Source organism: Nicotiana tabacum, chromosome 19, assembly GCF_000715075.1.
Source record: "Nicotiana tabacum cultivar K326 chromosome 19, ASM71507v2, whole genome shotgun sequence".
Taxonomy (NCBI): Eukaryota; Viridiplantae; Streptophyta; class Magnoliopsida; order Solanales; family Solanaceae; genus Nicotiana; species Nicotiana tabacum.
Genome location: NC_134098.1, coordinates 7,226,878 through 7,240,802, shown reverse-complemented (window position 1 = coordinate 7,240,802; position 13,925 = coordinate 7,226,878). Strand labels below are relative to the sequence as shown.

General features: G+C 38.3%; 1 long non-coding RNA gene across 1 annotated transcript; it reads right to left on the bottom strand.

Annotated features, from left to right (window-relative positions):
- Window positions 1-5,207: 5,207 nt before the first annotated feature.
- Window positions 5,208-13,305, bottom strand: LOC142173834 (uncharacterized). The gene is made up of 2 exons (XR_012703195.1): window positions 12,252-13,305; window positions 5,208-5,477 (listed from the first exon to the last, which is right to left on the bottom strand). It is a non-coding gene; the product is annotated as an uncharacterized LOC142173834 (long non-coding RNA).
- Window positions 13,306-13,925: the final 620 nt, after the last annotated feature.

Below are 13,925 nucleotides of genomic sequence, written 5' to 3'. Positions count from 1 at the left end.
ATGATAATATATCGACTTAAAATTTTATTCCAAAAAAAATCAACAAAAGTCAACGCGGGGCCCGCCCCTCGGAACCCGACAAAATATCCATGAAATACAAACACCCATTCCGATACGAGTTCAACCATACCAATTTTATCAAATTCCAATAACAACTCGTCCTCCAAATCTTAAATTTTCATTTTTGGAAGCTTTTGTAAAAATCTTGATTTCTTCTATTTGAATCCGAACTAAATGATGAATATAATCATAGATTCATGAAATATAATCACTTTAGGATATAGAACACTTACCCCAACCTAGCTTGTGAAAAATCCCTCCAGAATCGCCCAAATCCGAGCCCCAAAACTTCCAAAACGAAATGCCAAAAATGTTCATTTTTGGTCCTTATGGTTCTGCCCAGTTTCGCACATGCGGACTAATTTTCGCAACTACGTGCTCGATTTTTCGAGCTAAATCTCGCTTATGCAAAGTCACTGCCCAGCCACAAAGCTCGCACTTGCGGAGCCATATCCGTTTCTGCGCTGATCGCAGGTGCGCATCATTTCCGCTTATGCGCTGCCTCGTCGCTTCTACGTAGCAAATATCGCACCTGCGATTGCGCAGGTGCGGAAGGGTGTCTGCATCTGCGACCTACCTCCAGCTCTGCCCAGCTCGCTTCTGCGAAGAAATCCTCGCTTCTGCGAGGTCGCACCTGCGCCCAAAATTCCGCAGGTGCGAATCCAACAGTTGCCATTTTCCAGTAGCTTCTTCCAAGTCCGAATTGCTCCGTTAATCTTCCGAAATCCACTCGAGGCCCCCGGGACCTCAATAAATTATATCAACATGTCCCAAAATACAGTAAGAACTTAATCGAGGATTCAAACCAAATCAAACAACGCCGGAATTATGAATCGAATTATAAGTTTTCAAATCTTTCAACTTCTATATTTTGCGCCGAAACATATAAAATCAATACGGAATGACTTCAAATTTTTCACACAAGTCATAATTGACGTAATGGATTTATTCCCATTTCCAAAATTGAAATGCGACCTCGTTATCAAAATTTCACCCTTCGGTCGGATTTTTTCCAAAATCTTATATTTTCCAGCTTTTGCCAAAATGTGTCGTATTGTCCTACGGACTTCCAAATCCAAATCCGAACATACTCCTAAGTCCAAAATCATCATACGAAGTTATTGCCATCATCGAAATTCCATTCTGGGGTTGTTTGCTCAAACGTCAACTCCCCGGTCAACTCTTTCCATTTAAGCTTCAAAATGAGAATTTTTCTTTAAATTAAATTCCGAATCTTCCGAAAACCAAACTCGACCACACATGCAGGTCATAATATATAATGTGAAGCTTCTCGAGACCTTAAATCACTGGGCGATTCGTAATTTCTTAAAACAACAAGTCGGGTCGTTACAGGATAATTCTCCAATATACATATGAATGTATGATATCTCAGTTACAAGGTATGCCAAAGCTTGTCTTTTACAGAAATATAGTCATCCTATTTATAGTGGAGGATCCTACTTTAGATATAATTAAAAATACATATTGGGGAACCCATGCTAAATCAGTTTTTCCCCAATTCCCGCCGAGATTCTCTCCCCTAGTGCGGTTGCAATGGCTCTTGTCTGTGAGTTCGATCCCGGTGTTGGTCGGTATTGGTTTTAGAGCTCGATGCGGATTTGAGCTCGATGCCGACTCGGGGATCCAGTATTGTCCTGGGTTCGGTATGGGTTGGCCTCTGGTTCTTAAGTTCGATTCTGTTTCTTCTTAGTATAGTTCGATTTGGACTCGAGCTCGGTATTTAATCCGACTCTGAAACTCGAAGTTTGTCTGTGCCTTCATCAAAAATCACCTCGCTATTACGAAGACTTTCTTCGGTTCATTATGTTCTCATCTCTATCAGATGGCCGAAATCAGTTTCGACCATATACAGATAGTCCCCTCGTTTTTCGGGAAGGATGTGACGAGAAACGATATGATTTCTCAACCGCTCGATAAGATATAAGATAATGTTTACATCGGGCTCGATCATGACGCATGTAATAAATGTCCCATCGGTTTAGTTTTCCAAGGCATTTAATGCGTGTCAGATGATGGTCGGCCACTATTGATACTGAATCGACGTTGCTCAATCTATAAATAACCCTTTTCTTTAACATTTACCACTTTTGCGTCTCAAATCTCCAAATTTTATAAAGTTATTTCTTGCATCTTCTGAGTTTATCTGTAAATCTATGACTTTTCACTGCAAAATCTCTCTTCAAAAACACCAAATCTTTTGTTACCTCCTTTTATTTTCGATCTTTAAATCCAAAAATGGCGAAAACATCAAAAATCATTCCTCAGAAAGAAAAGGTTTCTTCTTCACAACTTGTCGTTGACAAAAAACACCGGCGGAGCCACGGCTTGAGGAGTGCGTTCCTAGGGAGTGTGTTCTTACCTCTAATTTCAAGGTCGATAAAGGCTCATCGGTTCCCGGACGATGTGAGCAAGTATCGAGAACAACTAAAGAAATATTGCAATTGGGAGAACAAAGAAATAGTAATCCCGTCTTCTGAAGACGATATCACCACTAGTGTGAAAGGGTTTTTAAGTTTGTATACTTACCCTTTCATGTTAGGTCCCCTAGACCCTGTTATTATTGATTTCTGCCGTCAATAACAAATAACCCTAGGCCAGATCCACCCTTCTTTTTGGCGGATCGTTATTTTGATTCGTTACTTTGTGAACAAAATTGAGGGGATGCCTTTCACCCTCGACCATCTCATTCGATTGTACTGCCCTCTCCTCTTTCGAAGCAGGTTAATAAAACTTCAGTGCCGGGCTACCAAGGTTCTGTTCTCGAGCATAGACGAGGACAGGGATCGAGGATAGATAGGCAAGTTCATCCGAGTGAAGACTTTGGACCTCATTCAGACCGAAAAGATGCCATTTCCCGCTGAGTGGAACATGAAGCGTAAGTGTAATTCTGTTGTTATCTCCTACTATTTTGCCCTTTTATTTCTTTTCTCACCGATATCCCCTTTTTGTGATGCAGTGATTCCTTAGATGCCAGGTGCGGTTCCCGACCTCAAGATCTGGGTACGGGATCTAGCTTCGACCTCCACATATGCCGAGCGCTCATGGCGTGATTTGTCAAAGGGCCGATGGGAGGCCAAAAATCATGATAAGCTTCTTTCTTATATTTTTGGTAGTTCGAACGAGATGCTTTCCATATGCTTAAATAACTTTTCTTGTATGTAGGTGTGGGAAAAGATGCGGTTTTGAGGCCCCCGTCCGTCGACGAAGAGGCTTCGGCCTATGTCCCAAAACTGGTGAAGGATAATAAACGAAAAAGGGCCTCATCTTCCGAAGATCAAAAACTGAAGACGAGGATGGCTCGTAAGCCGAGGAAGAATATCATTCCTTTGACCGTAGAATCAGTTCAGCATCTAAGGGATACAGACGAAGAAAAAGAAGAAAACGACGGGTCCGTGCTGGAGGTCCGAATAAAGAAAACCATCGATTCCCCAAAGGCAGCTGAATCGACGGTGATTTATAAAGCTCCGCCTTGAACTGGGGAGATATCAGAGGAAGGTTCGAAGCAGAGTCTCAGAATCGTTAGAGACCGAAATGGGCCGGATAACCGTTGTAGTAACTCTGGAGTGACGGTGCACTAATAGGAGCTAAATGTACACTAAATGCTGGTTGTCCATAGTAAGGCATAATAGGACCGTGACTCCCTGAAGCACCGGGAGATGCATGAAGTGTTGAATGAAACGGTCTGGGAGGATGACCCCTACCAAAATTACCCCTGCCTCCAAACGAGGCACCACTGAAACCACCGAACTGACGAGGCCTCTTATCGGACCTCTGCCCTCTCTTCTGTGCAAGAACCATCTCGATCCTCCTTGCGACATCAGTAGCCGCCTGAAAAGAAATTTCACTTCCAGTCTCTTTGGCCATCTGAAGTCTGATAGGGTGAGTGAGTCCCTCAATAAACCTCCTCACTCTCTCTCCCTCCGTAGGTGTTAAAAGTAGAGCATGACGGTCCAAATCCACAAAACGGGACTCATACTGAGTAACAGTCATACTACCCTACTGTAGACGCTCAAATTGCTTGTGGAATTCCTCTCTCAGTGTGATAGGAAGGAACTTCTCTTGGAATAGCTGAGAGAATTGATCCCAAGCAAGTGCAGGTGATCCAACTGGTCTAGTCAATGTATAATCTCTCCACCACCTCTTGGCGGAACCCGTCATTTGAAAAACAGCAAAATCAACCCTATTGGTCTCAACTATACCCATGTTCCGCAGCACCTCGTGGAAGCGTTCAAGATAATCTTGTGGGTCCTTAGAAGGTGTACCACTGAAGTGAACTGGAAAGAGCTTGGTAAACTTATCCAATCTCAATAAGGTCTCAAAAGACATGGCGGGCCTATCACCGATCTGTGCCACAACAACTGGCTGGACTACCCCAACCGGCAGGGCTGCTGGAGCCTGATTCTAGGGAGCCATCTGCTTCGAAGCGGGAGTAGTAGGAGTTTGTGCTCCTCCCCCAACTTGTGAGACGGCTGGTGCCACTGAAAATGTACCATTCTGGGACACGCCCTCCATAAGACTTACCAAACGGACTAGAGCGTCCTGAAGTACTAGAGTGGCTATGAATCCTTCCATGACTTGAACTGGTCCAACTGGTACATTCTGAACTGGAACCTCCTCCTGAAGGTCCACCTGAGGTTCTTCAACAGGTGCAGCTGCTCGAGCTCTAGACTGAGCTTTACCTCGGCCTCTAGCACGACCTCGGCCTCGACCTCTACCCCTGGCTATAGTTGCTACCGGGGGTTCTGGTCCCTGTCCATTGGTAGAGGTATTACGTGTTCTCACCATCTGCGAGAGAATAAGAGTAGAATGGTTCAATCATCGATGATAGAATAAAATCGCATGACATAATAAGAAAGAAGTGATATTGTTCCTAAACTTCACAGCCTCTGAGAGATAAGTACAGACGTTTCCATACCGATCCTTCAGACTCTACTAAGCTTGCTCGTGACTCGTGAGACCTATGTAACCTAGTGCTCTGATACAAACTGTCACGACCCAAAATTCCAACCTTCGAACCGTGATGGCGCCTAACATTTCACTTGCTAGGTAAGCCAACGTTAGAATAATATTAACCAATTTATTTTTAAACAATTTTTAAATTATTAATAATCAAAGAAACAAATGCGGAAGCAAAGTTTGAAATATAGTGAATAATCCATAAAAACAACGGTGTCTAAATACCATCCCAGAATTGGTGTCACAAGTACACGGGCTTCTAGAATAAATACAATTAAAGGTCTGAATAAAATAAATTTGTCTGGAAATAAACACACAGCTAAAGAAAAATAGACAGGGACTTCAGAACTGCGGACGCCATGCAGTTATACCTCAAGTCTCCTCCGAATAGCTGAAATCCGAGCAAGTCTATAGCGCGCCGCTGGGACCAACTCCGAAATCTTCACAAGAAGTGTAGAGTGTAGTATCAGTACAACCGACCCCATGTACTGGTAAGTGCTAAGCCTAACCTCGACGAAGTAGTGACGAGGCTAAGGCGGTTCACTTACATTAACATGTACGCAATATTAATAACAACAAATAATAGAAATAAATCAAGTAACTCATTTATAATAATTGAAGCCAACTCAGCAGTCATAATCCATTATTATTTCACTCAATTCTATTGCAGCGTGCAACCCGCTCTCACAATATATTCACATTCAATTCTGTTGCAGCGTGCAACCCTCTCTCCCAATATATTCCTTTTAATCAAGTCTGTCATATATTTATTTCAATCAAGTATATATATAGACTTTTAAATAAGTCTGTTGCGGCGTGCAATACGATCCCCCAATATTGACTTTTCAATAAGTCTATTGCGGCGTGCAACTCGATCCTCTAATGTTAACTCTTAATAAGTCTGTTGCGGCGTGCAACCCGATCCTCCAATATTTCCATTTCAATCAATTCTTATAGAAGAAATTCCCCAATAAATGCAACAATTAATATAAAATCATAAGACAACAAGCATACAACAATTATAATTTAATTATGAAACAAACAATGACAACTAGCAATTTATTATAGAAATCAGGGAGGAACCCGTTCCCCCAATATAATTTTAAACAACTTATAAATGTAATAAAACTTACTCCAATAAAAACCACGTCCAATGAGAAATTATTAAGCATCAAAGCACACAATAATTATAATTTATTTATGAACCAAACAATGACAAATAATAATTTATTATGAAAATCATAGAGAATTTAGGTAGTTTAATATTTAATATGCTAAATGTCAAATAACAATTAAAACACACAATTCAAATAGCATGTAACAATTAATGCAGGAATTAAAGAATTAATATTTAACAAAGAATAGGAGAGAAATAATTATTATAATAATTAATTTATGATTTAAAACAATTTATGATTTTTCAAGTAAGCAGGCAAACAATTAATTTGACGACGTATAGACACTCGTCACCTCGCCTATACGTCGTTCACATGTAATTCACATAACAAATAATTTAAGGATTCTCTTCCCTCAAGTCAAGGTTAACCACGACACATACCTCGCTTTGCAAATTCCAATCAATTACTCAACCATAACTTTTCCTTTTAAATTTGTCTCCAAAAGTTTCAAATCTATTCACAAACAATTCGATACATTCAATACGAATCATAGGAATTAATTCCATATGAATTTACTAATTTTTCGGATAAAAATCCGAAATTCATTTAAATATTCGACAGTGGGACCCACGTCTGAAATCTCAAAAAAAACTCACGAAATCTGAACACCTGTTCCTCTATGAGTTCAATCATACAAAAATTATCCAATTCCGATATCAAATAGACCTTCAAATCTAAATTTTTTATTTTTGGAAGATTTTAGAAAAATCTGATTTTTTTTCTATAAATTCACGGATTCATGATATAACCGAGTATGAAATCATAAAATATAATCAATATAGGATAAGGAACACTGACCCCAATATTTCCCGTGAAAATTGCCCAAAACTCTGCCTTAACCGAGCTCAAAACGACCAAAATGTGAAAATAATATCGGACTCTTCAATATATACACTGCCCGGGCATTTCCGCACCTGCGGTGTCTGGACTCGCACATGCGAGCTCGCATCTGCGAGAAAAATCTCACAACTGTGAAATGGGGCTGCCAGGCGAGGCCTCGCACTTGCAGAGGAAAAATCCGTACCTGCCCTGCCTTCCGCTTCTGCGATTGCCAAGTCCGCTTCTGCCGACGCGCGGGTGCGTGCAGGTTTTCGCACCTGCGGACCTTTGCCCAGCCTGCCCAGGCCGCTTCTGCGATGGAAGGCTCGCTTTTACGAGTTTGACCGCAGGTGCGATTACAATAGAAGGCCAAAATTTAGATTTTGCATAAGTCCAATTCTTGATCCGATTTCAATCTGTATCACTCTCGGGGTACCCGGGACCTCGTACAAATATACCAACAAGTCCCATAACATAATACGGACTTTCTCGGGGTCAAAAATTACGTCAAACAACGCTGAAATTATAATCCACACCCCGATTCAAACTTTTAGCTTTAAACAACGCAAATCTCGTACCAAAACATATTAAATGAATTCAGAATGACATCAAATTTGGCACACAAGTCATAAATGACATAACGGAGCTGTTCAAATTTTCAGAATCGGATTCTGGCTCCTATATCAAAAAGTCAACCCCGTGGTCAAACTTGAAAATCTTTAGCTTTTAAATTACTAGTTTCCGTTAAATGGTCATAACTTGAGCTAGAGACCTCCAAAATAAAATCTGGGCATACGCCCAAATCACGATACGGAGCTTCCGAAACTGTCAAAACACTGATATGGGTCCATTTGCTAAAAATATTGACCAAAGTCAACTCATTTGAGTTTTAAAGCTCTATTTCACATTTTAATTCATTTAGCACATGAAAACTTTCTGAAAAATTTTACGAATTGCGCACGCAAGTCGAGGGATGATAAATAGTTTTTTTTAGAGGTCTTAGAACATGTAATTACTTATTAAATTTAAAGATTGATCCTTTCTTCGTTTTCTTTTCACGCATAATCCTTTCTTCATTTTTTTTAATTCTCTTCGATTTACGATTTATATCTTTAATACAAAATTACCCTTAAGTTGAAACTTTGTTTAGGGTCAGGGAAAATATAAGATTTTTCTTAAACGTGCGGAATTATTAGATCAAAACTTTAACAGAAGACAAAATTGCTTAATTTTGAAATCTCAGTGAGCGCAGGTACCTAGTGAGTGCGAGTGCCGAGTGCCAATTGCTGAGTGACTGGGAGGCATGAGTGATTCTGAGGTATGCCCGAGTGGCAAGAGTGATTGTGAGGTATGCCCGAGTGACAAGAGTGATTGTGAGGTATGCCCGAGTAGTACGAGTGATTTTGAGGTTTGCCCGAGGCGTTGTACATGAGTGATGTTTTGCCCGAGGGGCTGTTTATGATTTCATCATTTTTGCTCACCTTTGCATTTAGTCTCTGTTTGAAAATTGTTGAAAAAAGAATATCTTAAATGATTTTACTGGAACTGTGTTTAAACGAGATATTTTGATTCAAATCCTGATTTTAAAAGTATGTGGTATTTTACTGAGATTTTTTGATGTGAACGTTATATGTTTTATTGCTCGTCACTACTGCTCAGTCTTTATTTATTATTATTACTTACTGAGTTGGCGTACTCACGTTACTCCCTGCATCTTGTGTGCAGATCCAGGTGTAGCTGGACACGGTAGCGGTTGTTGATTATTCTGGTTACAAATTTTTATGGGGATAGCAAGGTAGCTGCTTGGCGATCGCAGCTCATGTTCTTCTCCCTCTTTTTTTTTTATTTGCACCGGGTGTCCAAGTCTCTTTAAGCCCCGACTAATCCCGGGGGTGCACAGGCCCTCGGCAAGGAGTTTTTCGCAAGTGCACCACGGTTAATTCAAGTTTTACCCAGTCCGATAGCCCTTAAAAATTGTTTGCACCCAGTGGATTTCGAACTTGAGACCTTGAAAAGGAGCAAACCCCAAGGCTCAAGTCAATTGCCACCAGGCCAACCCCTGAGGGTTTCATGTTCTTCTCCCTCTTATCTTCCTTTTGTTGTATTTAGCTATTTTCCAGGCTGAGTTAGCCTTGATATTGCTAGGCAGATTGTGTTATATGCTCATGACTAGTGACACCCCGATGTCGGACTTTTTTTTTCCGTACTTTTGTTTTGGTTTGAACTCTGTTACGGAGGTTTTTATGCTAAATAGCCTTGAGTTTATCTTTAAAATGAAAATATCGATTTGTTTTGGGATGAGTCGGCTTGCGTAGTTCCATGATAGGCACCATCACGACAGATTAGGAATTTAGGTCGTGACAGAAATCAATAATGCCATAGGAAGTGATTTTATTCTATAAAGTTTCGATCTTTGAAGAAATCCCCAAAAGCCAACTCGGGTCTACGTACCCGAAATCCGAAACCAATACAAAAATTCGATGACCCCTGACCTGTCTAGTCCAAAAATATGATTCATTTAACCGTATCCAAATAAGTACTCAAATCCCCAAAATACACTTTCTTAAAGTGCAAGCAAAAATCCCAATTTTGTTTTTTAAATTCCATGTTTTAGGAGTAGAAATCCTTAGGTAATCAAGATATAAAGCCAAATTCAAGTGACAACTGTTTACCTCCATTGTAGTAGTTAAATTGCTCTTCAAAATCTTCTCTACTCGAAGTCTAAGGCTCAAATTATGGAATAATAGGCAAAGTCCCGAAATTGGAAACTTAAGTACTTTTCCTAGGAGAACTCATTGTCACACCTCCTTTTTCCGAGGAATAGGAAATTTTTCCGATTAAAGTGACATTATTCGAAATGAGATTGTTTATTTAATTAGAGTCGCCGCTTGAAATAATTATGATGGTGTCCCAAGTCACCGGTTTGTGTTAAAATCTCAAATCGAGGAAATTGACTCTGTTTAAAGTCCGCGAATACAGAAGACCGGGTAAAGAATTTCGTTAACCCGGGATAAGATGTGAGGCACTCCCGGATTCCGTGGTTTTAGCACGATCGCTTTAACCATACCTGACTTAATTGTTTAATTACTTATTTTAGAACCTATGTGTATTTTACCTTTTACCGCTTTTAATTATGGCGTTACGGATTTATCGTTGAAACGGAATACGTGTGTGTAGATCTGTTTTGTTTAGTGTGCTAAAAAATTATGTCATGCGTACGTGTACACAATTAATAACACTTAGTTATTTTAAGAGATTGTTTGGCCAAAAGTTTGCCGAACGCATACTTTGGTTTTAATTTTGGAAATCGTAATCATGATACGCGGACGTATACATAATTACGGTAATTTGATTAATTCAGAGTGCACCTAAAGCATACTATCGTTATTCATAAATTGATTATTGTTCTATGATTTTAGATGGAAAGTACAAGAATTATGGAATTATTGATGGGAAAATGTAAGATTTAACTATTTTGGAATTATTTATAATGAAACAATCTTTGTTAGTTAAGAAGATGGACTAAGTAGAATTTTATTGATGCTGGGCCATTAGAATTAAATTTGTTAGCCCAAATGCTTCTCAATTCTTAAATGAGAAAATATCATTTATATCCCCTCAAAATATTAATAGCCCATATTTTTTCCCATTGACATGAAATGTCCCTCCGGCCCAAACATATTACATCTAATAGCCCGAAATCATGTCTATTTTGTATATGTTTTGTATAGTGACTGTCTATTTTGTATATTTTTTGTATAGTGACAGTCTATTTTGTATAGTGATAGTCTATTTTGTATATATTTTGTATAGTGACAGTCTATTTAGTATAATTTTTGTATAATGATATTATATTTTGTATAGTAATAGTCTATTGTATATAAATTGTACAGTAATAGTCTATTTAGTATATATTTTATATAGTGATAGTCTATTTTGTATATATTTTGTATAGTGACAGTCTATTTAGTATATTTTTTATATAATGACAGTCTATTTTGTATATTGACAGTCTATTGTATTTAAATTATATAGTGACAGTCTATTTTGTATCATTTTTGTATAGTGACAGTCTATTGTATATATTTTGTATAGCGACAGTCTATTTTGTATAATTATATGTATAAATAAAAATTCAAGAGTTCAGATCGTTATGTTCCATAAATTTATGGTTTTGTTTGTGGGGTTTTGTTTTCTCCTCTTTTCTTGGTGGCAGGGTGGTCGTAGGTGGGTGGCAGATATTGAGTATTGAATGTTTTACAAATACCCAGGCGGCAAAAAATAATTACCCGCCCCTACCCACAAATGTTTTTAATACCCATAAAGCCAAGACAAGTCAAGTTAAGCTAAGCAAAGTCAAGCCAAATTAAATCAAGTTAAGCTAAGCCAAGCGGGGCAGGTAGGTCAGGTAATTAGTTTGAATTAGGTAGGTATATATTGTAACTAGTCTTTAAAGGGGTAGAAAGGGATAATTATTTTAAACTCAATGGGTATTTTGCATAATTTTCTCTTGATTGGACCGTTACTGTGATTGTTATCCTTACAGAATTTGTTAAATACGTTAGTTTGATAGAATTTATCAATTGCAAGAGTTTTAATATAGAAAATGGCACATTTATCTTATACTCATATTTATCTACATTACTAAAAAATAAGTTAAAAGAATTATTACACAAAAAATTAAAATAAATAAAGTAAACTTAATATTAAAAACTAGTATAAGGGATGTCAATCTCTGAAAGCATCAGTAAATTGTAGAGCTGAGGTTCGAGACAACACAATGGTTAATATAATTTATTTATTTTTGACTACAAGTTGTAATGTGCAATTGTGAGCTAGGTGGATGTTTATAATTTTTGACCGGCGGCTAACTTTGTCAAAAGCTCTTCCTAAATCTATACTACGTACCAAACAATGAAGCAAGACTAAAAGCAATGAAAATTATCTTGAAACCCAAATTCCTTCACCATTTTAAATCAAAGCGCAGATGCTATATTTCAAACCACCCAACGGCCCAATTCTAAACTCATTCCATGTGGCCCGTTTTATTATCATCAACTTAACTTATGACAATCCAAAACCCAAATTGAAACTAAAACTAAATCACCAAAAAGAAACAAGATGGTGTTCACAAATTATCCAAGAAAATAGAGGCTAATGTTAAAATCTATTTATCACAAACACCAATTGAAACTTAGGTCAAAAGTAAGAACATACCTCAAAATTTAATTCTTGCGGGCCTTAAAGAACGAAACCAGAAGGACCACGACACAAGACCTCAACGGCGACCTCGGACTCAACGATGACCTCTGCTAGGATATGTAGAAAAAGGCTATTTTGAGGTGTTTTCAAATGTAGTTGGAGAGCGTTTTTTGGGTGATCGTTGGCTGATTTTCTGGGCGGTTGTTTTTCTGGTGTTTTGGGGAGTTCAGGGCTGCGTTTTCATGCTAAATCGAAGCTGCTTTAATGGCTGTTTTTCAGCTTAGTTTTCACTGTGTTTTTGGTCAGATTTTGGACTATTTTTGAGCGGTTTCGGCAGCGGTTTTAAGCTGATTTTTGCTGGCTTTTGGGAGCTATTTTTGGGACTGTTTTGCGGCGATTTTAACAGAGGAGAGGGGCTGGATTTGAGCTCGTTTGTTTAGGTAAAACAGTGATTCTTCGGGACTGTATTCAGCTGAGTTTTAATAGAGAAAAGAGGCTGGTTTCATGAGTGTCTTGGAGCTGAGTTTCATGGGTGCTTTGGGGCGGTTTTGGGTGGTGTTTTGGGGGTTAAAAGGAGCTAGATTTTGGAGTTCTTACAAGGCTAAAACTATGGAGGAAAAATGGTGATTGAGGATGAGGAAGAAGAGAAGAAGAAAGAGATGTAGTTGCCTCCCTTTTTTTTCAATTTGTCTCTTCCCCATCCTCCTTTTTTTGTTTCTTTTTACCCAGCCTCCTTTTTGGTGTGTTTGTGTGTGTTCTTTTTTAATTGTGTGAGTGAATGGAAGATATATAGGTGTGAAAGTACAAGAGGGGGTAAATAGTCTATTTAAAAATTATATTATAAGCAGTTGACTAGTTTACTAATTGGTCGACTAGAATAAGAACAAGATAATAAAGTGCATGAATTAAAGATATCGGAATTTTATATTGGTTCGGATTCAATGTGAATCTTACTCCATCCCCTTGGGTTGCAAGAGTGTTCTCTTTCAGTAAACTTCGAGTACACAGTGGTTGATGTAGCTTTACACCAACAAATTTGATCTCTATGTCACTTTTCTATTCTTGATACAATGACTCACCAGTGTTTATTTCTTTTTCTTCTCTCACTAATTACACAGCAAATATATAAAAACTAAAATACTTGTTTGGAGTAGAACAAAAAGAGTGAAAATTATTTGTTCAAAGTATATCTTCTTCAAGTCTGGAATATATATATATATATATATATATATATATATATAGACACACTTTTAGGCCGCCTTCTTGATTATTGAATGACGTGAATCTTGAGAGATTGCAAACCCAAATGAGTTGATCCTTGAAAGGAATCATAGATTGATTCTTTCCAAGAATAAGGTAAATTTTCCGTTGATCTTCCTTGATTTATGGCCTTGACGAGCTTTTCATCCGCTAGGCATATCTCTTCGTTACTTGAGGCATATCCGCTAGATCCCTTGATTTCTGGCTTCAATGATCTTTAATGCATCCTTTTTGTGATCTTGTTTCCCTTTTGTCAATCGTTTTATAGAATCACTGATTGATTCTTTTTCCAGATCTTCATTGCTCCTTCCTTTTTCATCGTAATCATTGATTTTTCTCCTTGCGTTGCTTTTAGAGCTCCCGTTAATAGATTATTTCCTTAATCTATTCTTGGCTAGTATTGCTTCTTGATTCCTTTGGTTTCCTTCT